General features: G+C 37.7%; 1 protein-coding gene across 10 annotated transcripts in view; it reads left to right on the plus strand.

Moving 5' to 3' along the window:
* Positions 1 to 22,950, plus strand: part of NMU (neuromedin U) — a 121,671-nt gene that overhangs the window by 11,313 nt on the left and 87,408 nt on the right. For 2 of the 10 annotated variants that reach the window (XM_045474011.1, XM_045474010.1), the window contains exons 1-2: positions 12,501 to 12,667; positions 13,266 to 13,356. The exons of 1 other annotated variant lie outside the window; for it this stretch is intronic. The gene's annotated coding sequence lies outside the window, so the exon portion shown is untranslated. Of the gene's footprint in view, positions 1 to 12,500; positions 12,668 to 13,265; positions 13,357 to 22,950 lie in introns of those variants that run through there. 7 more of the 10 variants (XM_045474006.1, XM_045474014.1, XM_045474017.1 and 4 more) reach the window with 6 other exon arrangements.

The following is a 22,950-nucleotide window of genomic DNA, read 5'->3' on the forward strand; positions in this document are numbered from 1 at the left end:
GATTCATCCCCCACTAATGCCCATAAAGTGGTTACACTAGATTAATAATTGTCTTCTTAAATTAATATGCTAAATCCCAGTTGTTTGCATGCTGAATTAAGATATTTGTCTTTAAGTAGAGGTAGTACTAATGGAAATATTTTATAGACTTGGCATGAAAGACACTTGGTATCAAAGACACTTATGAAATTCAAGGATATTTAGGACATCCAAAAAGCTGTATTAGTGGCAATAACCCTAGTGTTGTTGATTGGGTTGTGTTCCCCCCAAATTTATACATTGAAGTCTTAACCCCCAGTACCTCCGAATATGACCTTATTGGGATATAGGGTCATTACAGAGGTAAGTTAAAATGAAATTTTTAGAGTGGACCCTAATCCAATATGACTGGTGTCCTTATAAAAAGGGAAAATTTAGGGGCGCCTGGGTGGCTCAGTCAGTTAAGCATCCAACTTCGGCTCAGGTCATGATCTCGTGGTCCATGAGTTCGAGCCCCACATCAGGCTCTGTGCTGACAGCTGAGAGCCTGGAGCCTGTTTCAGATTCTGTGTCTCCCTCTCTCTCTGACCCTTTCCTGTTGATGCTCTGCCTCTCTCTGTCTCAAAAATAAATAAACATTAAAAAATTTTTTAAAAAAATAAAAAGGGAAATTTTAGAGACAGGCACTAACACAGGGAGAACACTATGTAAACATGAAGGCAGAGATCCAGATGATAGGTATATGCACGAGTAAATATTTGCAGAAGGTGATAGTTGAGCCTGTTATAAAAGACTAACATGTAAGTAACTTATCCCTATCACTCATTCAATCTCACCATTGGAAATGTTGACAGTCATATAGTAATGTGATTTTATTTTATTTTATTTTTTTTAACGTTTATTTATTTTTGAGACAGGGAGAGACAGCATGAACGGGGGAAGGTCAGAGAGAGAGGGAGACACAGAATCTGAAACAGGCTCCAGGCTCTGAGCTGTCAGCACAGAGCCTGACGCGGGGCTCGAACTCACGGACCGCGAGATCATGACCTGAGCCGAAGTCGTATGCTTAACCGACTGAGCCACCCAGGTGCCCCGAGTAATGTGATTTTAAAAAGGTTCCATTTATTAAGTGTTATAATGTGCCAAATATTATGAGGCATACAAGTATACTATAAGCTACTTTGTTTAAATTTGTATCTTTCTGAAATTTGTTAATAATTCAATAATGACAAGTGCTATACCTTTTTTATTCCATTTAATGACTCATGCACTTACTGATGCCAACAGTATTTGAGTTAAAGCCGTTGTTCCAACATTAAATCATTCTACCACATTTCACGATGAATATTTTTAGCAAATAACTATTTTTGTAGAAAATATGTTCCAGTAACTATTTTTGTAGAAAAATAGTAAAAAAATTTCTACTCTCTGTCCTGATTTTAAAACTATTTCTGGCATCCACGGTTACATATTTTGACAGTCATCTGAATCTAATATGAACAAAACAAACTATCAGGAACAAGGGAAGATACCACAGAAAGAGATAAAATAATTGCTTTGAAGTAAATTATTATTTACTACATGGCATAATTTAAATGCATAAAATGAAAGCCTTTTCAGAACAATTATAATATCTTTTGTAAGTATATTTTAAAAATAATTATCACTATAAATTAATGGAGAATATTCCTAGCAATGTTATAAAGTGAATTGAATATTTTAAGCTTGATATTTTTGTGGTGTGAGGTGGGGTCAAAACAGCAATTTCGGATTCTGAGGAATGGTCACTTGTGTAAATTAGTTTAACCAACACTTTTAAATTGATAAAAATAACCTATCTTATTTTCAGATTCCAAATGTGTAATAATGTTTACATGTGATTCACATTTTATTACATTTAATTAAATAAAATTATTCATACAAAGCACCAAGGTCATTACCTGGCACAAAGAAAAATGTACAGGATATTAGTTGTAACCCCTCACCTCCTAATTAAATTTAACAAAGCTATTAGTTGCATACTACTGTGCCCAACATTAGGCTAGATTGTCTGATTAAGAAAATATATTTTTTGTTTAAGATATAAATGTATCACATGGTTTGAGAAAAACTTTAAATTTTTAAAAATGTTAATTTATTTATTTTGAGACAGAGAGAGAGAGAGAGAGAGAGAGAGAGAGAACGAGTATGGGAAGGGCAGAGAGAGAGGGAGACACAGAATCTGAAGCAGGCTCCCGACTCTGAGCTGGCAGCACAGAGCCCAAAGCGGGGCTCCAACCCACAAACCACAAGTTCACAACCTGAGCCAAAATCAGACCAACTGAGCCACTCAGGTGCCCTAGTTTGAGAAAAACTTAAAAGACTATTATTCAACAAATGTAGATTGAACGTTCAAGCTAAAGCAAGTAGGGAGAAAAAAAAAGAAAGAGTATGGCATTGTCTCTATCCTTGAGAAGTTTTGCTGCCACAATTGGAGAATAAAACCATATTTACTTATTTACATAAATAATGTACATAATGTGCATAATGTACATAAACGGTAGAGAGGTAGCTGTTTAGGGAAGGGCAGTAATGTGACCTGGAGCGGCCAGATAGAATGTGAACTGAATCTTAACGAATGGAGAAGAGTTGGATAGGCAGTGAAGAAAGAGAGCTGCCCGGAAGAGTACATGTTTGCTCATTCATAAACAGAGCAAGTAGTTTGTAAAACTATTTTAAAATTTACTATACACATTGTGGTGTTTGCTGATGTCCTGTTAGGTTTGAGGTTATATGACCATTCCTTAATAGGTGCTTTGCTTAAGTTGTTTTCAAAATATCCTTGAGAAATTCCAAGGACTCAGAATAGCCAAAACAATCTTGAAAAAGGACAGAATTGGTCAAAGTTTGTGCTTAAGCCTTCTAAGCCACTTAGAGGTTTAGCTTTTACCATTGGATGTGTGTGTGGCTTGGAAGCCGCTCTACTGCTCAAATTCAGGGAGTTAACTTTTGTTGTCGTTGTACCTTTTCAGCCAGGAGCTGGTAGCTTGGAGCTTCCCTCCCTGATTGCTCCTGAAAGCGGTTAGGGCAATATAATTAAAAACAAAATCTCTCAACTGAGAAAACTTCTCCACAGGTATAGTAGAGAGAGAAAATAAGTTTTGTTATATTTTTTTATGTTTATTTTATTTTTTAATGTTTATTTTTATTTTTATTTTAATGTTTAGAGAGAGAGACAGAGCATGAACAGGGGAGGGACAGAGAGAGAGTGAGACACAGAATCTGAAGCAGGCTCCAGGCTCTGAGCTGTCAGCACAGAGTTCAACACGGGGCTTGAACTCACGAACCGTGAGATCATGACCTGAGCCAAAGTCGGACACTTAACCAACTGAGACAGCCAGGCACCCCAACAGTTTTATTATTGAATAAGCATTAAGCCAGACTGTGATGTACATCACAGGCAATCCATTAAGGGATTGCAAAAGGCTGAAAGAGATCTCACCCTTATATGTAGTCAAGCAGATACCACAATGCACGTCTTGTCAAGTAAGAGGACTCCACAGCACCTTTGGTGCACGTAGTTCACACTCGTTTTAGCTGGTAATTGGAGTGACCATTTGTGTTGACTAAAGGGTTTTATCCAGGAGGAAAACAAACTTCTTATCTCTTTATGACAGGATGTAGTTTTGCAACGTGGAACGAGGCCCCCCTGAATTTAGGCTCCTACTTGCCTGCAGAAACTGGGAGACAGGAGTGCTCTCTCCCTTGATATGTACATTTCAGAGATGGCTCCCATCTTGAGAAAAGACATTCCTGGGTCACAGAGTAGAAAAGGCTGATCTAGTCTCCAAAAGGATTTATATACATTTCAAAGAGAGGAGAAAGTACTCACACTTGTAAGTTTTCTAAAGTAAATGACCTTAAAAAAAAAAAAAGAAGAAGAAGAAGCAGGAGAGATCTCTTCCCTTGGTTTCAACAAGGAGAATTAAGCTTCTTATTTCTAGATGTATTTGCTCTTACCGAGGATAGAACCTTTGGCAAGTACAACCTGTCAGACTGCCAAGGGATGACTGTGGTGTTATATTTAAGCCTGTTTTCCTAGGAGTTGTCCCTAAAAGCAGCTTATTGTTCAGTCTGTTTGGTCAGAGGTTATGTTTAAGACCCTTGTGCCAGTGATTTCTGCCCTGTGTTGATGAATCTGTGTTCAACTTGGGGAATGCTTTCAAGTTTGCCCTATGTCCTGATGGCTCGGAGTGGGGTCAGCCTAGTGTATATGCACAGCCTTCCCAACCCCCAGAGTTGACTCTGACCCAGGACACCTCTTGTTGGCTGCCTCTTTCCTTGATTCTCTCCATTAAACTTCTAGCTGCTCTGCTGTTTTGCTACATCAAGGAGCTGCCAGCCACTTCTTAATTGCCCTCCACTAAGATCTGTATTGTTTTTCTACAATGCCCTTAGGCATGGAGTTCTTTGCTCTCAGTTCCAAATAAAGTCAGTCTTTTGAGACAGAGCTGCACAGCTCTTTGTCAACATGGCCTGCCTTTCCTCCAGGGCAGAACCCCTGTACCACTCTACCATAATTGGATGTGAGACCCTGCTTTCCCTAGAAGGACACCCTTGCTCTATGAGTATGCACTGAGGTGGCAGAGGGAGAAGTTGGCAGCCTTGGTCTTCTTGGTGTGCCCCTCAAGGCATGGAACCTCCACCCTATGAGTGAACTGGGGTGGGAGTGATTGGGGACCCAGTATATTTGGCCTTCTGTGTCTGGGGTGGAGCTTCTGCCTTATGAATGGGGGGCTGGGTGGAGGAGGAGAGACCTGAACCTCTTAGCCACACCTGCCTAGAATAGAGCTTCCTAGAATAGATGAGAAACATCTGCACCCTGCCCATCCTGGGATGGAACTGTAGTCCCAAACTGGGAGCTGGCAGGGAGATGAAACTACCATTTTCTTGGCTGCACCGAATAGAGCTTCTGTAATGAAGAGCTGGGGGAATAGCGAAGTAGCCTATGGTTAAAATACTACTATTTTTACTGATATTTAGCAGATTTCCTTGAAAGAATGTTTCTCCATTTGCTGTATGCTCTTATGACAATTTCCAGAGTCTTTAAATAAATGAAAATTGTTTTTCACCAGTCGAATCGTTTTGCCAGACAGCTGAGGTCCTTACTCCATCATTCCAGAGGTCCCATTTCTCACCTTCATTTTTTAACTGGATATAGATTTCTGGAATTACAGGTTAACTTTATGTTATTGTTTCTTTAAATATTTTGAAGATGTTTCTATATTACATTTTGATTTACATAGTTTCTGACAGTCTGCAGTCATTCATATCTTTGTTCCCTGTATGTAATGCTTTTTTTTTCTTCCTGTCTTCAATATTTTTTTTCCTTTGGTTTTTGGCCTTTTGGCTGTAATTTGATCCAGTATATTTTTTTTCCAGTTTTTCTCACTTGGAGTTCTCTGAACTTTTTGGATTTGTGTTTGTTGTTGTTATTAATTTTGGAAAAATTCTCAGCCATTATCCCTTCAAATATTTCTGTTGAACATCCATTACTTGCATATTAGACCATTCAATATCATCCCCAGAACTCCTGGATGTCCTGGGTTCTGGGTTTTTTTGTTGTTTTTGTTATTGCTGTTTGTTTTCTCCCCCACTTTGTTTTCACCTTGTGTTTAAATTGGGATAATTTCTGCTGATTTATCTTCAAGTTCACTGATTCTTTCATTTCTGCTACATTCACTTGCCTACTGGTCCACTGAAAGAATTTTTCAACTCAGATACTGTGCTTTTTTTATTTCTAGAATTTCTATTTGTTTTATATATATTCCCTCTTTGCTAAAATTCTCCATCTATTATTCAAGCTGGCTACTGTTTCTACTAGAAAATTTAACATATTAACCATAATTATTTCAATCTCTATCCGTTAGTTTTAACCTCGGTGGCATCTCTGTTTCTGCCTCTGTTGCCTGCTTTAGCTCTTGGCAATGACTTGGTTTTAGTTGCTTTTTGTGTAAAACAACATCAGAGACAAAGGTAAGAGGTAGTTACATCTGGAAATGGATGTGTTCCTTCTTCTGTCAGGTTAGTCAGTAGTTTAGCTGGGTTTATTATTGCTGTACTTATCTTAAGTACAACATAGACTTCAAATTCCTCCATCAGAGAATTAGTGATACTTGTGGTTGGTATGGAACCTGACATGAAAAAAGGGTTTTTTTCTTAATTTTCCTGCTCTACCCTCAGCCTTCAGAGGGCCCTCCATACTTGTGCTGCAAAGAGTTCCTCTCTTCTTGCTCTTGTGCCCCCATTTCCCATAAAGTGGCATATTGTTATGGCTTGTTACTTAGTGCAATAATTATGGTGCGGACATGGGCTTTCTCAGTTCTCCTGCTCTGTTTTCAGTGATGGATAAGTGCTGTGTGCCTGGGCCTAGGCGCTAAGATTTTCTTAGCCTTTCTGCACTTTCATGGCAATGCACTTTGCTTTGTGTTGGTGGGGAAGTCTGGTAGGAGCAAGTTTCTCACCTCACCTCCAACAGTTGAAGACCTTTTCTTTATATCAGCGTAGGAACCTAGACCTGACTAGGTTTTCTTCCCCATTTCCAGCAGTATATAGCCTTTATTTCTATATCTTCCCTAGCGGTAAAGAACATGCTCCTGCAATGTGGGAGGTTGAAAGGTTTCCTATTTCTCTTCCAAAGGCATCAGGTCTTTGGAACCATGAGGTGGAATGTTTCCTTTTCTTCTGCTGGAAGCTAATGTTTTTGCTTTTTATGAGACAAAGGTCTTTGAAGTAGATGAGTTTTGAAGTAGATGCCCATGGAAATAGCTGGTGAGAAAGTTCAGACGCCTTATGTGTATGGGGTTCCTAGAGATTCTTAAGTGTTAAGCTAGTCCACACTCAGACTTTATTAATTCTTTGAAATTTCAGCTGTTTTCTTTTTACCTGCTTTTTGGACAGCTACCTCATCCTCCCACACTCTGTTAGCTCATCTGTCTTTGGAGGGCATCTTTACCTTTTGGAATTAAGCTTACCTGGTTATCATATGACCTCAGCTCTCTAATAGTGGTATATCAATCTATTGCAGTCATCACTCTTTTGGTGCCTAATTGTAACCCTTGAAATAAAATCACTTTAACTCCGTATTGGTTCCTATGCCTTTGGGGATAACCCAGTAGTTTTGAAATGTTTCCTTTCTTTCTGACATAATAAGATGTCCCAGCCTCATTTTGTATCTTTCCTCCTCCAGACCTGGAGCTAGATATTTCTTCCTTTAATATATCTAGTTCCATTTGGTAAGAAATAATACCTAGAAATCACAATCTGAGAACTAAGGGTGCTCTTTGATATTGATTTATCATTGCTTCTAGGCCTTTACAGTGTAGAGAGCTAGAAAACATGTGCTTTTCTTTAACAGGAAACAATCCCATAGTTCATACTGGTATCTCTAGTTCAAGGCTAAGATTACTTAACATGTTTGATTTTATTCTTGTATTATATTATAATCAAAATCTTGGTTCCTAATGACACTAACAAGATATTTATTTGTTTTATCGTACAGTATATGGAATACTTTCAAAATAATGATGCCATTATTATTACTAACATAAGATTCCTGAATGCAATTTAAGATTACTTTGCAATTCTTTTTGTCATTAGGATATATACTAGTGAAGTACTAGGGCCCAACTCAAAATCTACTTCCTCTGTGAGGCCTTTATGCTGACCCACACTGCCCCATGCCGTTTTTCCCCTCTGAACTTTTATAATTCCAGTCTTAAAAGTCACATTCTGCACCTGATTCAGATGGCCTTGAATTGCCTTTTACTTGTTTAGATACTTAAAATATGAAAGTTGAGAATAATGCAATTAAGTCAATCCTCCTGAGAGGTCTATGGAGTTAATTTAATTTATTATCCCCACAGTAAACTCTGAAGGGTAGGTGCATGTCTTCTTTTATATATCAGAAGGAAACAGTTTCCCTTACTACATAATCAAAGTTTAATTAAATTCTTTTGGGAACTTGTTTCAGAATGACACAGACTGAACAGTTAGACCATCTTGCAGGATCATGAAACCAGACAGGTCTCCAATATCCAATGCCAAATGACAGGTGGGATTTGGGTCCAACAAAAGCTGGGCAAGATATTTGAGGATCTGTGCCAGTCCACTGAGCCTGGATAAATGAGCATGGATGGATCTCATATTCAGAAACCTATAAATTGGAAGTCTATTTTCCCCTTGACATTTAGTAACCTATTCCTTTAAAAATGTTTACTCATCTCATATAAGGGCGGGAGTGTTTGCCAAAGAGAAACAAGGGCAGGAGTATTTCTTTGTCCATGTATGGAACACCATACTTCAGGGACTTAGACAAGATGGGAGTGATAGAAATCAGAGCAAGAGAGCCCCAGGGGTGCCTGGGTGGCTCAGTCAGTTAAGCGTCTGACTCGATTTCAGCTCAGGTCATGATCTCCAAACTCACATGGAGCCTGTTTGGGATTCTCTCTCTTTCTCTCTCTCTCTCTCTCTCTCTCTCTCTCTCTCTCTCAAAATAAATAAATAAACTTGAAAAGAAAAGAAAAGAAAAGAAAAGAGAAGAAAAGAAAAGAAAAGGAAAGGAAAAGAAAAGGAAAAGAAAAAGAGAACCCCAGGAAGCAGCCACATCCAGGAAGGCACAGTGAGAGATGTGACGTGGTCACTTCTTCCATGCTTTCAGAGCTTGGTCAGCTTGTGTTTTATGTGGGTGAGTGGCTATTCTCTCCCATGCTCCCCATTGAACCAGAGTGAAGAACAAAGGGATATAAGATCCAAGCTCTGACTGACTCTTACTGCTTACGTAGCATCAGAATAATCCCTAGAGCCCAGCATGATACAGCAGTTGCCTCCCTTGCCAACTTCATCCCCCACTCACTTGGCCCACTCCCTGTGCTCACTGGCCAGTTTATTCTTGCCTCCAAGCTGACCACTGTACTTGCTGTTTGCTCTGCCCGGATGCTCTTCCCACACACTTCATGCTGGCAGGCCCTTTCTCATTGTTCCCATCTCAGGCTCATATACCGCCTCTCAGACAGGCCCTCCCATCAAAATGACCTCTTTCCACCCAGTCTGCCACATGATTTTATCAAACCTTTCAGAGATTTTATTACTTTCTGACATTATCTTGCATATCTGTTGGTTTTCTTACCATTGTCTGTCTTCCTCCCTCTGGGGTATCAGCTTCACAAGGCCAGCAACCTGGTATGTTTTGCTGGCTCCTATGTTACTCACACTAGGCCTGGCACTTGGTAGGCACTCAATAAATATTTATTTTTAAGTTTATTTATTTATTTATTTTGAGAGAGAGAGAAAGCAAGTTGGGGAGAGGCAGAGACAGACAGACAGACAGATAGACAGAGAGTCTCAAGCAGGCTCCACACTGTCAATGCAGGCCTGACACAGGGCTCAAACTCATGAAATATGAGATCATGACCTGAGCCAAAGTCAATGCTTAACTGACTGAGCCACCCAGGCACCCCCAAGAAATATTTGTTGAGTGGATTGAATGAAGGATCATGAAATGAAAGAGAAAAATAGTTATATATACATGTATGAATGAGTATGTGTGTGCATGCATTTATTTTTGTTTTGATTTATTTCATGAAAGGGTATGAGTGGCTTACAAGAAGCACCCAGCCTTGAATCTAGGAATCAATTAATTTTTAATTTTATTGATACTTATGCCATTTTCATTGTGATCTGCTTATTCAATTGCAAAAAGAGCATAGATTTCATTTTCTGGTCCTTGACTGTATAAAATGGCTGCTGCTTTTCTTCCTGTCAGACTGTTATTATTGCTACAATTGATAGTTATTTATCAAATCAGCCACTGACTGAAACAGTATAAAAACCTAGGAGCAATGAAAAACAAACGGTATACTTTATCAACAAAAAGATCAGTGCGTTTCCTTCAAATGTGAGAGTATTTGTCACCATTTTGTTGTTGTTCACCTACCAGGCTTATTTCCATAACATGTGAAATTTTAGTTAGTAAATTTGCATCTCTGTCATTATTCATGACCAGTGAAGACATGGAAAAAAAAGAGGTTAGTTTAAAATTTTAAATAACATAATTGTCAGGCAGATTGCTGGATCCCTGTGAGAATTCCTTTTGCCATTCATGCAATATAAAAGATGTATATAATTGGTTTGCTCCTTGTATATAATTGTGTTTGGAAGGATAGCAGCCCAACATTATAGAAGGAATTAAAAGGGTGATACTGGGGTGCCTGGCTGGCATCTGACTCTTGATTTTGGCTCCGGTCGTGATCCCAGGGTCACAGGATCAAGCCCCACATCAGGCTCTGTGCTGAGCATAGCGCCTGCTTGGAATTCGCTCTCTCTCTCCCTCTGCCCCTCTCTTCTACTCTCTCTCTCTCAATGAAATGAAATGAAATGAAATGAAATGAAATGAAATGAAATGAAATAAAATAGGTATGAGACTATTATTTGAGGTAGGGTCCAGGAAAACCCACTAATGTGGTTTTCAATAAGTTGCTTATATTTTTGCTTACTTTTTGCTGCCTGTTTTCTTATCTGTAAATTTAAAGTGTTAGACCTCTAACCCTAAGCATCAACTTTTAGCTCTAAAATTCATTGACAGGACTGCCTTCTTTCCTCCATATCCTTTGGTCATTTCAGAGGACACAGCAGACATACCCAAACTAACTTAAATTTCTTAAAATGATCTGTTATGGATTTGGGGAGAGTAGAGAAGTTTCCAGCAGAAGAGCTAATGGGCAACACTGCTGACTGCTGGGAATCTTCAAGTTCATTTCACAGACTCAGCCATCTAAGCCCTCAAGTCTGACCTGCGACTCATGATCAATTTGTTGGAGACCTTGTTTAGAAGATAAATATCACAAGATATGGATTTTCCTTTTGATACTAAAAAGAATCTTCTTATTAAATTGACCATTTAGCAGCTGTATCTGGACATTCAAGCTACATGTGGGATAGTTATTTTTACTTAAATCATTTGCAATGCAGTTTATCTCCAAGTATGGTCTGTGAACTTCAAGCATCAGAACCTCCCCCTACAGGCTTATGTGGATGGCTCAGCTGGTTGAGCTTCCCACTTCGGCTCAGGTCATGATCTCTTGGTTTGTGGGTTCTGCCCTGTGTTGGGTTCTGCACTGACAGCTCAGACAGAGCCTGGAGCCTGCTTCGGATTCTGTGTCTCCCTGTCTCTCTGCCCCTCCCCCACTTGTGCACGCTCTCTCTCTCTCTGTCTCTGTCTCTCTGTCTCTCTCAAAAATAAATAAATAAACATAAAAAAAAAAAAAGAATCTCCCCCTGTTGACTGTAGTGTGGCTAAAATGCAAATTCCTCTGCCTCACTTTAGACCTGCTGAATCAGAATCTGGTGGAAGGAGAGGGTGCCCAGAGATGTGCAAGTTTCACAAATTCTCCAGGTGATTCTTATTCACACTCAGGTCTGTCATGTTGTTAAGTTCAAAATAATTCCTCTCTAACTATCCTGCTGAAAAGTATAGAAGCAAGATAGACCTAAGCAACCTAGTAGGGCAAATCCTACATCATTATACTGAAAGGAAATGAGCTTGACCTCTGTAACAGGTAGATTAGCCTTGTAATGTATAATCCTTACATAACTTCATTTGAATATTTTTCTCCTTGATTTCTATTCTTGAATTTACTTTTGAGTGATTGTGAAAACACAAAGGATTTGTGGTATTTCTGCTTATTTAAGGCTGCTATTTAATTAATGGCAATATATAAAAGAATTTTACTCCCTTCTTAATGTTCCAAAAGTACCTACTAGGTTAATTTAATGCAATGTCAAGGGGCGAAATTGTATATAATATTTTCTTTATAAGCCACTACCTCCCCCCAACCAAAAAAACATAGAAAAAGAAACCCTTCACACTATAAATGTTTTTACATTAATTCATTCATATGATGATCATTATTCATGTATCTCTCTACTCTATTAATTTTCATCATATATTTTCTAATTGTGGTAAATATGCTTAACATAAAACTTACCATCTTAACCATTTTTAAGTGTACAGTTGTTGTAAATATATTCACATTGTTGTATAACCAATCTCCAGAACGTTTTCATGTTATAAAACTAAGATCCTATATCCATTAAACAATTCTCCGTTTCTTCCTCCCCATAGCTCCTGTGTTTCTGTTTCTCTGAATTTGACTTCTCTATATACCTCATGTAAGTGGATTTATACAGTGTTTGTCTTTTTGCAACTGCCTTATTTCACTTAAGATAATGTCCTCAAGGTTTACCCATGTTGTAGCATGTGTCAAAATTTCCTTTTTTAATAAAGGAAATGAATAATAGTTTATTATATGGATATACCACACTTTGTTTATCTGTTCACCAATCATTGGATACTTTGACTGCTTCTACCTTTTGGCTCTTGTGAATAATGCTGCCATGACTATGTATGTACAGCTATCTCTACAAGACCCTGCTTTCAAATTCTTTGGATGTATATCAAGAAGCAGAATTGCTGGATTATATGGTTATTATATTTTAAATTTTCTGCGGAACCACCATACTGTTTTCCACAGTGGTGCACCATTTTACCTTCCTACCAGCATTACTCAAGGGTTCCGATTTCTCCACATCCTCACCAACACGTGTTATTTTCAAAGACCATCAATATCATCAATAAGAGTTCTGGAACACGGTAGAATTTTTGTAATTTTCCTTAGTTGTTTATTACAAATTCATTTCTGATTAAAGAAAAATACTTTGTATCATAGCTTTATTTATTTGAATAAATACATAGTTACATATGTTTTATCAATCACACATAGTCTATAGTAAGACTCTTTTTTTTTTAAAGAGAGAGACAGCAAGTGCAGGGAGGGGCAGAGGGAGAGAGGAAGAATCTCAAGCAGACTCCAAGCTAAGTGGAGAGTCAGACACTGGGCTTGATCCCGTGACTCTGGAATCATGTCCTTAGCTGAAATCAAGAGTCAGACTCTCAACCTACTCAGCCATCCAGGTGCCCCTGACTTTTATTGAACTAAGAATAAAGTCAAGTATTTACATGGTGATTTATATAGTAATCTGCAGTTTACAATGGGTTTTCATATCTTTTCTTATAAAAGATTTCATTAAAATTCAGTAAAGGCACTATGTAATTTTGTTAATAAAGTCTGGATATTAATATCATCCATATCTAAGCAGTAATAATCATTTGCAAATTTTTCTTTCAAAGTTATCTCACAATTTCTTTTCTTCCATTTTTCCTATGACCATCTCAGTGGTAATGAAAATAGCATGGACATTGGACCCAGAGACATTGGCCCACTTGGCTTCTTGGGATTGACCCATCCTAGTTATATGACCTTATTCAAGTCATCTTGCCAAGTGGGCCTCAGTTTCCTTACCTATAAAATGAGAATAATGATATCCACTTCATAGCATTGCTGTGAAGGTTAAGGGAGATAATATATGCCCAGTGCCTGGCACAAGTTAGGTATACAAAACATGTCCATCCCCTCCTTACATGAATTTAGTTCATTTAAAAAAAATAAGTCATTGTGTTTTTCAGAATGCAATGAGATCAATTCAAACAGCAAGTCTTGTCTTCCAAAGCAAACTGAAGTTCTTCCAAGGCAAAGATTCCATCTCAGTCATCTTTCCTATAGTCTCTCACACATGCTAAATAAGTATTCCCCAATTGCTAATCATTTTCACCAGGCATATATATTTATAAAGCACTTTTCAGTAATTTCTATGGATTATCATTCACTCTATGCCTCAAAAAAAGAAATGCCTTTTTCTACAATGTCACCAGTGGTTACCAGTGAAGGTAGATGACTAATTATGGCCTTCATATGATGTCACTATGCTATGTTTTTCTGGATGGGGCTAGGCAGAGAATCAGAAACAAAACTCTTTTGGCCTGACATTATCTGGCTTTTACACTGACTCCATTTTTTTATAAACTCTGGAGGAATGAGGCTTACGATTAAATTATAGTTTTCTCAGAGCCTGCTATTAGAAGTCTAATATATACTGTATTTAATTTTTAGTTTGCATATATGTAATTGAAACAGTCATTCTCAAATGAATATTTACATGTTCCCTCATAGTCTAGACAGTTGTTAATTTTTGGATTGAGGATATCTGTGCTACCTCATACGAAAGGAACATCTCCCATTCATTGAGTGGCTAATACAAGGACACTACGTTAGAGGTTTCACATGTTTTCTCATTTGGTCTTTAACAATGGCCCTATAAGTTAATTATTATACTCATTTTACAAATTAAAAACAAACAAACAAACAAACAAACAAACGGGGCTCCATGAAGTTAAGGATTTGGCCCAGGGTCTCTTACATAGCAAATTGCAGAATTGAAAGTAAGATCTATCGATCTGATTCTAAAACTCCTACTCTTATAATGATACCAGTATTTTCCAATGAAGAGACAAAAGATAATAATACAGAAGCAAATAAGCTGGAATGATGTACATAAACATAAAAAAGAAAAAGGGCCATCATAGACACAGGTAGTGTGAAACATCACTGAACAAATTCAGTTATACAGTTCAGAAAAATACAATGTTTTTTTTGTGAAAGAGAATTATTATAAAATTTTCGTTTTAGTGAAACCTGTATTTTGTCGGAAAAATATTTTTTAATAATTTGAAATTGTTGAAGAAGGCCAAGATATTTTAACTAATAGCTACATTAGACAAGCCAAACTGTTGTATAATGACATATACTCACACATGGAGAGGTTCTATTTTTTCCCTCCACAAACATTTCCTTCAGAGACATTCGGAACACTTAGCTTCTGGGGGCTGGCTCTTCAAACTGGCTTGAAGATTCCTACTTATTTCAGGTATTTACTTTCCTAGGGGAAAATAGAAGCTCAGTGGTGATCAGATGTTTACCAATAAACTGTCTTGTTCTGGGTTCCATAAATGAAAAGGAATATGTAAAAATGTCTCATGCATTAAGGGATGAGAATCATGTATGGGTGGTAAATAAGACTTATGCCTATTGGTTATTAGGTAAATGGGAATTAATTTAGATCATCTTCTCTCGTGAGCAAAAACTATTCTGACCCACAAGTTCTAGCTCAAGTGTCATTATCCCCAAAGGTAATAATCATTCATTTTTGCCATTAGGAAGAATTTCTTAAAGTTACCAAAGATAGATTATCTATCTGCCTTTGATATGTTCGGTTTTAATTGGTGGCATGGCCCATTTCTTGTGAACATATGATTCTCAGCTCTATATGAATTTTAGAGTACTGTAAACATAGTTTAGATTCTCATTTTATTTGACTCCTGGAGAACCATGTGCAAGTCTATTTCTACGGTAGAATTAATACAAAATCCATGTTTCTGATTTGACTCTCCTTGTCTCCTGCTTAATTTAATTGATACAGATATACCTTTAATTTTAGTGACTTAGGTTCTCTTACAAACTGGGGGCATGGCAGGAACAGTGGACAATTCATGGCATCTTCACTTGTTCTTGGTGAGACCATGTCTTTTTCCAAAGGGGTCTCTGAATCATTCTTACAAAAATCATATGCTTTGTCCATGTGGTCAGTTCATAGGAGCTCACAGACAAGACAGAGTTCCTAGTGACATTCCACAATGTAGAAATTCTACGAGGAGGATGAGCTCATGGGAATAAAAAACTTCAGTTTCAGAATTATTGAAGCAATTTAAGTAGAATAAAAAATTTTTTAAATTTGCCTTGGAATTTTATTTGGTCTTGTCTTTTTTTTTGGTCAAGAGTAAATACCCTTTTTCATCTGCCATTTTCCATATTCTATACATATTTAGGATTTATCCTGTGTTAACTGAAGCCTTAAAAAGTCTCAGAGTTTTTTCTTACTTTGTGAGATCCACAAAAGTTTCCAAACAGTATAAAGTGAGAGCATTCAAGAAAGTTTTGAAACTCACATAACCAGAGCCTTGCGTATAGAATCCGTATAGAGTTAGTCTGCCGAACTGTTCGCTATGAGGTTGACCTCTGTCCTCTAGAGTAGGGAGTTGCAATGGAAGCATTTGTATTGTATGTAACGAAGGGAAAACTCTAGAGGAAAAGTCACTTAAATAAGAGACTGCATTCCAGGCATATCCAACCTAGAATATTCTCTTTACTTCTTTTAAAATCTTAGAGGATTGTAATTCACTCTACCGTGCTACAGAAAGTATTTAAGAGGCTCTAAATTCTGATACATGGGCATTGGGCAATATTAATAATATTATTATAATATATATTATATATAATAGTATATAATATAATATATATTAATATTATAATAATTATATTAATAATTATTTTGAGAAACACAAATTTTAAAACCAAAGGAAATAACCCTGATGGACCTTGAGGGAGACAGAAATTCTGGATAATTGAAGAGAATGAAGTCTAATTTATGAAAGTTTCTTATACACAGCACTATCCCTGGCATATATGGACCCATCTAGAACATGGAAGTGTACAATAGAAGTCAGAGGCATAGAACCTGACTCAGGAGAAAAAGAAGAAGATCTGAATTTGGACCAGAACAAAAGCACAGAGCACTATGTCCTACTGAGGAAAAATCAATAATTAACATGAGACCCATACTCTATGCTGTTTAAAAATTGTCATTTAGGGGCGCCTGGGTGGCGCAGTCGGTTAAGCGTCCGACTTCAGCCAGGTCACGATCTCGCGGTCCGTGAGTTCGAGCCCCGCGTCAGGCTCTGGGCTGATGGCTCAGAGCCTGGAGCCTGTTTCCGATTCTGTGTCTCCCTCTCTCTCTGCCCCTCCCTTGTTCATGCTCTGTCTCTCTCTGTCCCAAAAATAAATAAACGTTGAAAAAGAAATTAAAAAAAAATTGTCATTTAACTACTTATCTTATATGTGAGTTGTTTATGGTCTGTCCCATTTAGAGTTGATATTTTCTTAATTAATCATTTTATAAATAGTTCTTATGCAGAATCCCTTAAGATACTGGTAAGTTGGGATATCAGGACTAGAAGGACCCAAATGACTTTTCCACCTGCCATCTAGATTCCCGGATTGGGTAGACCAGTCATACACAGCATATCCATGTTGATTGATTAGACCCTTGGATTGAGGAGCACATTAACCCTTTAAAATGACTTTTGATCCTCAAATACATTTCCTTTGTGAATTAAACAACTAAACATCCCTCTTCTAGATTAGTGGAGTAGAATGCATTTTATTCCCCCAAATTTGTTTCTAGTAGAAGCCAGCACTGAATTCAGGAGAACTGCTTTAGATCTGTTATGTGCCTGTCCTAGAGAGGAGGTCATTAAGGAGCACCTAGTCAAGCAGCAAGTATGGAGTGAGTATCAGGCCAGACTCACAGCTCAGTAGATGAAGATAGGAAGCTGACCCACTGGCTCAGGTTACTTTAGTGATTGAAAAACACAATTAGAAGGCATTTCAGTATGCACTTAGAAGTGCCTCCGTAGAGTGCAAGGCATGGGTTTATTTAATGTTTGCTTAAATAAATGATGCCACACCTTAACTTGCTCAAAGCTCCAACTGGTAACTTCCTCATACTGGAAAACATAATTGAAACTTGATAAGATAGACTGTTGTTTTTCATTGAATTGTGTATTTAAGAGTTAGTTAGTAAAATGGTATCACTTCACATTGGAAATTGTTCTCAGTATATTTGCTAGTGATAAAAGCAGTCTATAAAACTATGATTGATATGGTTTCGATAAAGCTGTATATGCATTTTTACAGCATAGTGAATGGCACAAAATTTTAATGATAATCTATGAGTGATGTCTTTTTTTAGTGTTTTAGTTTTATTCTTTGTGTATTCTTGTATTTTCAAAAATATTTTACGTAACAGATTACTTTTTTAATCAGAAAAAAAATCTTTAAAAATTCCAGTTCTGCCTAGATTGATGTTTCTGTAAGATGAACTTTGCAGATTTTAAAAGACTAACATAGTAAATTAAGAAGGGAAAGTTCCTAAAGAGAGCTTCATGTTACATGAAACCTGGCAAAGTTAAAAATGTCACTATCATAAGACACTTGAGTAGATGCTTATTGGTGCCCCCACTTCTCATACCCTCAGCCCACCTCCAATTTCAGCAGTTAGCTCTGGCATGATGATAGCTTTCCACCTCCAGTGCCTGCTCTGGGATTAGGCTTTTGTAGATAAATGCCTCAGCCTCCCAATCTTTGGTGGAAGTTTCTTGAGGTGTTCCTTAAAGGGTCTTGTGTTAGTTACATGTTGCTGTGTGATTAGCTACCAAATCGCCTCAAACTTGATTTAAAATAACAAACGTTTCTTGTTTCACAGTTTCTGTAGGTTGGGAATCAGAGAGCAGCTTAGCTGGGTGGTTCTGACCCAGGATCTTTCACGAGGCTGCAATCAGTCTGTCAGCCAAGGCTGCAATCATCTGAGGCAGGATTGACTTCCAACACATTCATGTGGCTGTTGGCAGGAGGCTTCCCTTTGCCGTGTGGACCTGTTCCTGGGCTCCTCACCACATAGCTTCCTCCAATGTGAGTGGTCTGAAAGAATGAGGGCCAGTGCCCAAAATGGAAGCCATAGTCTTTTTTATGACCTAATCTCAGAAGTGACATACCATCACTTCTGGTGTTTGCTATTGGTTACTCAGATCAACCCTGGTAGAGTTTGGGAGGACACACACACACACAGCTGTGACTGTAAAGAGGTAGGTATCACCAGCAGGACTGAGAGATCAACAGATAATGCATTATTGGGCTTTCCTTCTTCCGTATGTCACCCTCCTTGTTACCTCCCTTCTGTTTCCTGAGATCACCCTCCCCCCAACCCAGACCCATCCAAAACTGACTGAAACCTAAGTCTGACTAAGATTCTCATTTTAGAGGAGCCCTACATAAGAGAAATCCTGGTCCATTATACAAAATGTCAGTCAAGGTCTTCCTTGAATTTTGTTAGTTTAGAAAAAAATGACCTCACTGCAATTTTTTAACTTTTTGTTTGGAAAGAATTTAAAACATCAAGTTGCAATGATAGTATAATGAGCCCCCATATACCTTCACCCAGATTCACCAATTTTTAATGTTTTGCCACCTTTACTTTTATTCTCAATGGCCAACATTTTAAATCTAAGTAAAATATCAAGTATCATTCATGCTTTGCTTTTATTCTATATTCAAAATGTAATTTAATTTAATTTCATTTTTATTTAATTTGTAGTTTTCTCAGGGGACGCCCCTTAATCTCCTTCCATTTGGTTTTCTTGTCTGAAGTGTGAAGATAATAACATTTATGGGTTAGGGTTGTTATAAGGGTTGAGTGAGTTAGTACGCACAAGGCGTTCAGCACAGGGCCTGGCACACAGTAAACATTCAACAAACACTAACCTTACATTCATTCATTTTTATTAACAAATATTTATTGAGAAAGTTGTTGCTATTGTTCTTATTATGTGTCTTTGATGACTGATAAATAATTCAATCCCAGGCAGTAAGCACCAGTAGGAGTTAAAATTGTGATATGTTGACACAGATGAAATAAACTAATGTTGGAGTTTTGCTTCAAAATCATTTGCATGAGAAGTGGGTAGGTAGGGATGTAGATGAAACAAGATTTTGAAGCTGAATGATGGGTACATGAAGTTGCATTATATTATCTTCTCTTTTGTGTATGTTTGAAATTTTCCATAATACAAAGTTAGAAAAAAAAAGTACAAAGACACAGATGTACATATCAAATTAACCACTCTCAAATGCCTAGTAAATGTCACATTTTCTCCGAGTTGGGTCATTTAATGGGCTTGAAAAATAGTCAAATGAGACAATGAATCTTAAGCTTCTGTCAGCCACAGAAGTCGGCTTCCTATACCTGCACCATTAATTTGACAGCCACTTTTCCACCTTATTTTAGTATTGAGCTTTGACAGAAATTATGTCCAGACATTTTACCCATAGGCTATGAACAATAAATTGTTTATTTATGTCAGATTTATTTCATTATATAGGCATTCATGAAATTATATTTACAAATTTATAGATTTATATATCTTAAATCTAATCAATGTAAGCCTTAATTAATGGGAGCCCAAACATTTTCTGTGCAATGAAGCTGGTATAGTTTAAATTTGTATTAAGAATGGCTGGCTATATTCTGAGAGCCAAACAGCAAAATTTTCTTGAATTATTATTTTACTTTATTACTTTGATAGGAAGAAAGAAATATAAACAATAGAAAAGTGCTAAACTTGTATAGTTTCCAAGATAGAGGACCCTGAGCTTTTTTAGGTAACCTCTTGAATGTGGTCTTAAAATGACTTTTCAGATGAACACACATGTGTTCCACTCTTCCCACCTTTTCCAAAATCACTCCATTAATTATCTCCTCCCCAAACTGATTCTTCAATCTCCCTCCACATTCTTGCTTATTGTGGTTTTGTGGACTAATCTGATCTGTTATTCCTTATCTGAAAATACAACAACTCTCCCCAGGCACCAAAATCTTGCTGTTGCACAGGAAGAGGACAAGAGTATATGGTGTAGGTAGTAAGACATTGTGGACAGAGAAAACAGTGGCTGCTCAATGTCCCAAAGGCAGAGGACATGAATAGAGGCACTGGTTTCCTTCAAGCTCCTCCTCACAAGGCCATCTTTGGGCAGCATGTTCCAAGGTAAATGAGACCAGATATATGTTTAATAATAATAGAGGAGGCCCCCAAGCAACTCTGAATAGGCCAGCAAGTAAAGAATAAAATAACAAATTACACAAAGAAATATCAGCCAAGAGTTTGATTGATCCCCTTTAAGCCCAGAACCAGCTCTAGCCTCATTCTTCATGATCCATTCTGCCTACCCCTGCTTGCAGAAGAAGCTGAGAGTCTGACTTCATTCTTTCATCAGAAATACATGGTTTCAGGGTCACCTGAGTGGCTCAGCTGGTTAAGCCTCTGACTTCAGCTCAGGTCATGATCTCCCCGTTCTTTAGTTACAGCCTGGTTATGGGCTCTGTGCTTACAGCTCAGAGCCTGGAGCCTGCTTTCAGATTCTTTGTCTCCCCCTCTCTCTACCCATCCCCCCCTCTAAAAACTAGATAAGCATTAAAAAAAATACATGGTTTCAGAACATGGAAGTGACATTTTAAGAAGCGATGGAAAAAAATAAAGACATTCTTTTTCATGGAAAAAAAAGCAATAGATTCTAAATGAAGTCCTTTACTGCTGGTAACATCTGGAAAAAGGGGAATTCAAATTTTTCTCATCTCTGTCCTTACATATATGAACTCTTTGGAAGGACTCAGTGAAAACAAACTCAGTTGGGCTTTTTTTTGTTTTAAAAATTTTTTTGTGTGTGGTTTATATATACAATGGAATACTACTTGGCAGTGAGAAAGAATGAAATCTGGCCATTTGCAGCAACATGGATGGAACTGGAGGGTATTATGCTAAGTGAAATGAGTCAGGCAGAGAAAGACAGATACCATATGTTTTCACTTTTATGTGGATCCTGAGAAACTTAACAGAAGACCATGGGGGAGGAGAAGGGGGGAAAAAGTTACAGAGAGGGAGGGAGGCAAACCACAAGAGACTCTTAAATACTGAGAACAAACTGAGGGTTGATGGGGGGTGGGAGAGAGGGGAAAGTGGGTAACTGGCATTGAGGAGGGCACCTGTTGGGATGAGCACTGGGTGTTGTATGGAAACCAATCTGACAATAAAGTATATTTAAAAAGACAAACAAAAAAATAAAGTTTAAGATCAACTCATCAATTTTTACAAAAAAGACAGTTGTGGGGCACCTGAGTGGCTCAGTTGGTTGGGCGCCGACTTCGACTCAGGTCATGGTTTCATGGTTTGTGGGTTCAAGCCCAATCTGGCTCAGAGCTTGGAGCCTGCTTTGGTTCTGTGTCTCCCTCTCTCTCTGCCCATCCCCCACTCATGCCCCCATTCAAAAATAAATGAACTTAAAAACTTTTTTTTTTTTTGACAAAAAAGCCACTTAGGATTTGACTAAGGATTATATTGAATCTGTAGATCGATTAGGGAAATATTGCTATCTTACTAATTATCTTCTAATCCATGAAAATGAGATGTTTTCTACTTATGTAGATTTCCTTTAATTTCTTTCAATAGTGTGTTATAGTCTCAGAGTATATGTATTTAATTTCTTCTGTTAAATCTGTTACTTTGTGTGTATGATTCTATTGTTAATGGAATTGTTTACTCAATTTTGTTTTTGAATTGTTCATTGTTAATGTACAGAATTCCAAATGATTAAAAAAAATTTTTTTTAATGTTTGTTTTTGAGAGAAAGAGAGAGAGACAGAGTGTGAGTTTGTGTGTGTGGTTGGGGGGGGCGAGGGAGGACAGAGAGAGAGGTGGGCGCAGAGTCCAGGACCGGCTTCAGGCTCTGAGCTGTCGGCTCAGAGCCTGAAGTGGGGCTCCAGCTCACAGACCGTGGGATCATGACCTGAGCCGAAGTCGGACGCTTAATTGTCTCCACCACCCAGGCACCCCCCCAAATGATTTTTTAATATTGATGTTCTCCAATTTTGTTCAACTTGTTTATTAATCTTATTTTTGCATGTGTGTGGATTCTTCATGATTATCTATAATACAAGGTCATATGATTTGCAAAACAGAGATGGCTTTGCTGCTTCCATTCTAATCTGAAAGTTTTTTATTTGTTTTACTTGTCTGTTCACCCTGGATAAAACTTCCAGTGTTGAATAGAAGTTGTGAGAGTAGATATCCTTTGTGTTGTTTCTTATTTTCTGGGGGAAAGCATTCAGGTTTTCACTATTAAGTATGATGTTAGCTATGGGTTTTCTGTAGATGTCCCTCAAAAGGTTCATGAAATTTCATGTATTCCTAGTTTGTTAAGTGTTTTTTCTCAGGAAAGTAGTTGGGTTTTATCAATTGTTTTTCCTCTCTCTATTGTGGTGATCATGTGGTTTTGTTCTTCATTTTATTAATCTTATGTATTACACTGATTTGTG

This window comes from Leopardus geoffroyi, chromosome B1 (assembly GCF_018350155.1).
Source record: "Leopardus geoffroyi isolate Oge1 chromosome B1, O.geoffroyi_Oge1_pat1.0, whole genome shotgun sequence".
In the NCBI taxonomy this organism is placed as follows: Eukaryota; Metazoa; Chordata; class Mammalia; order Carnivora; family Felidae; genus Leopardus; species Leopardus geoffroyi.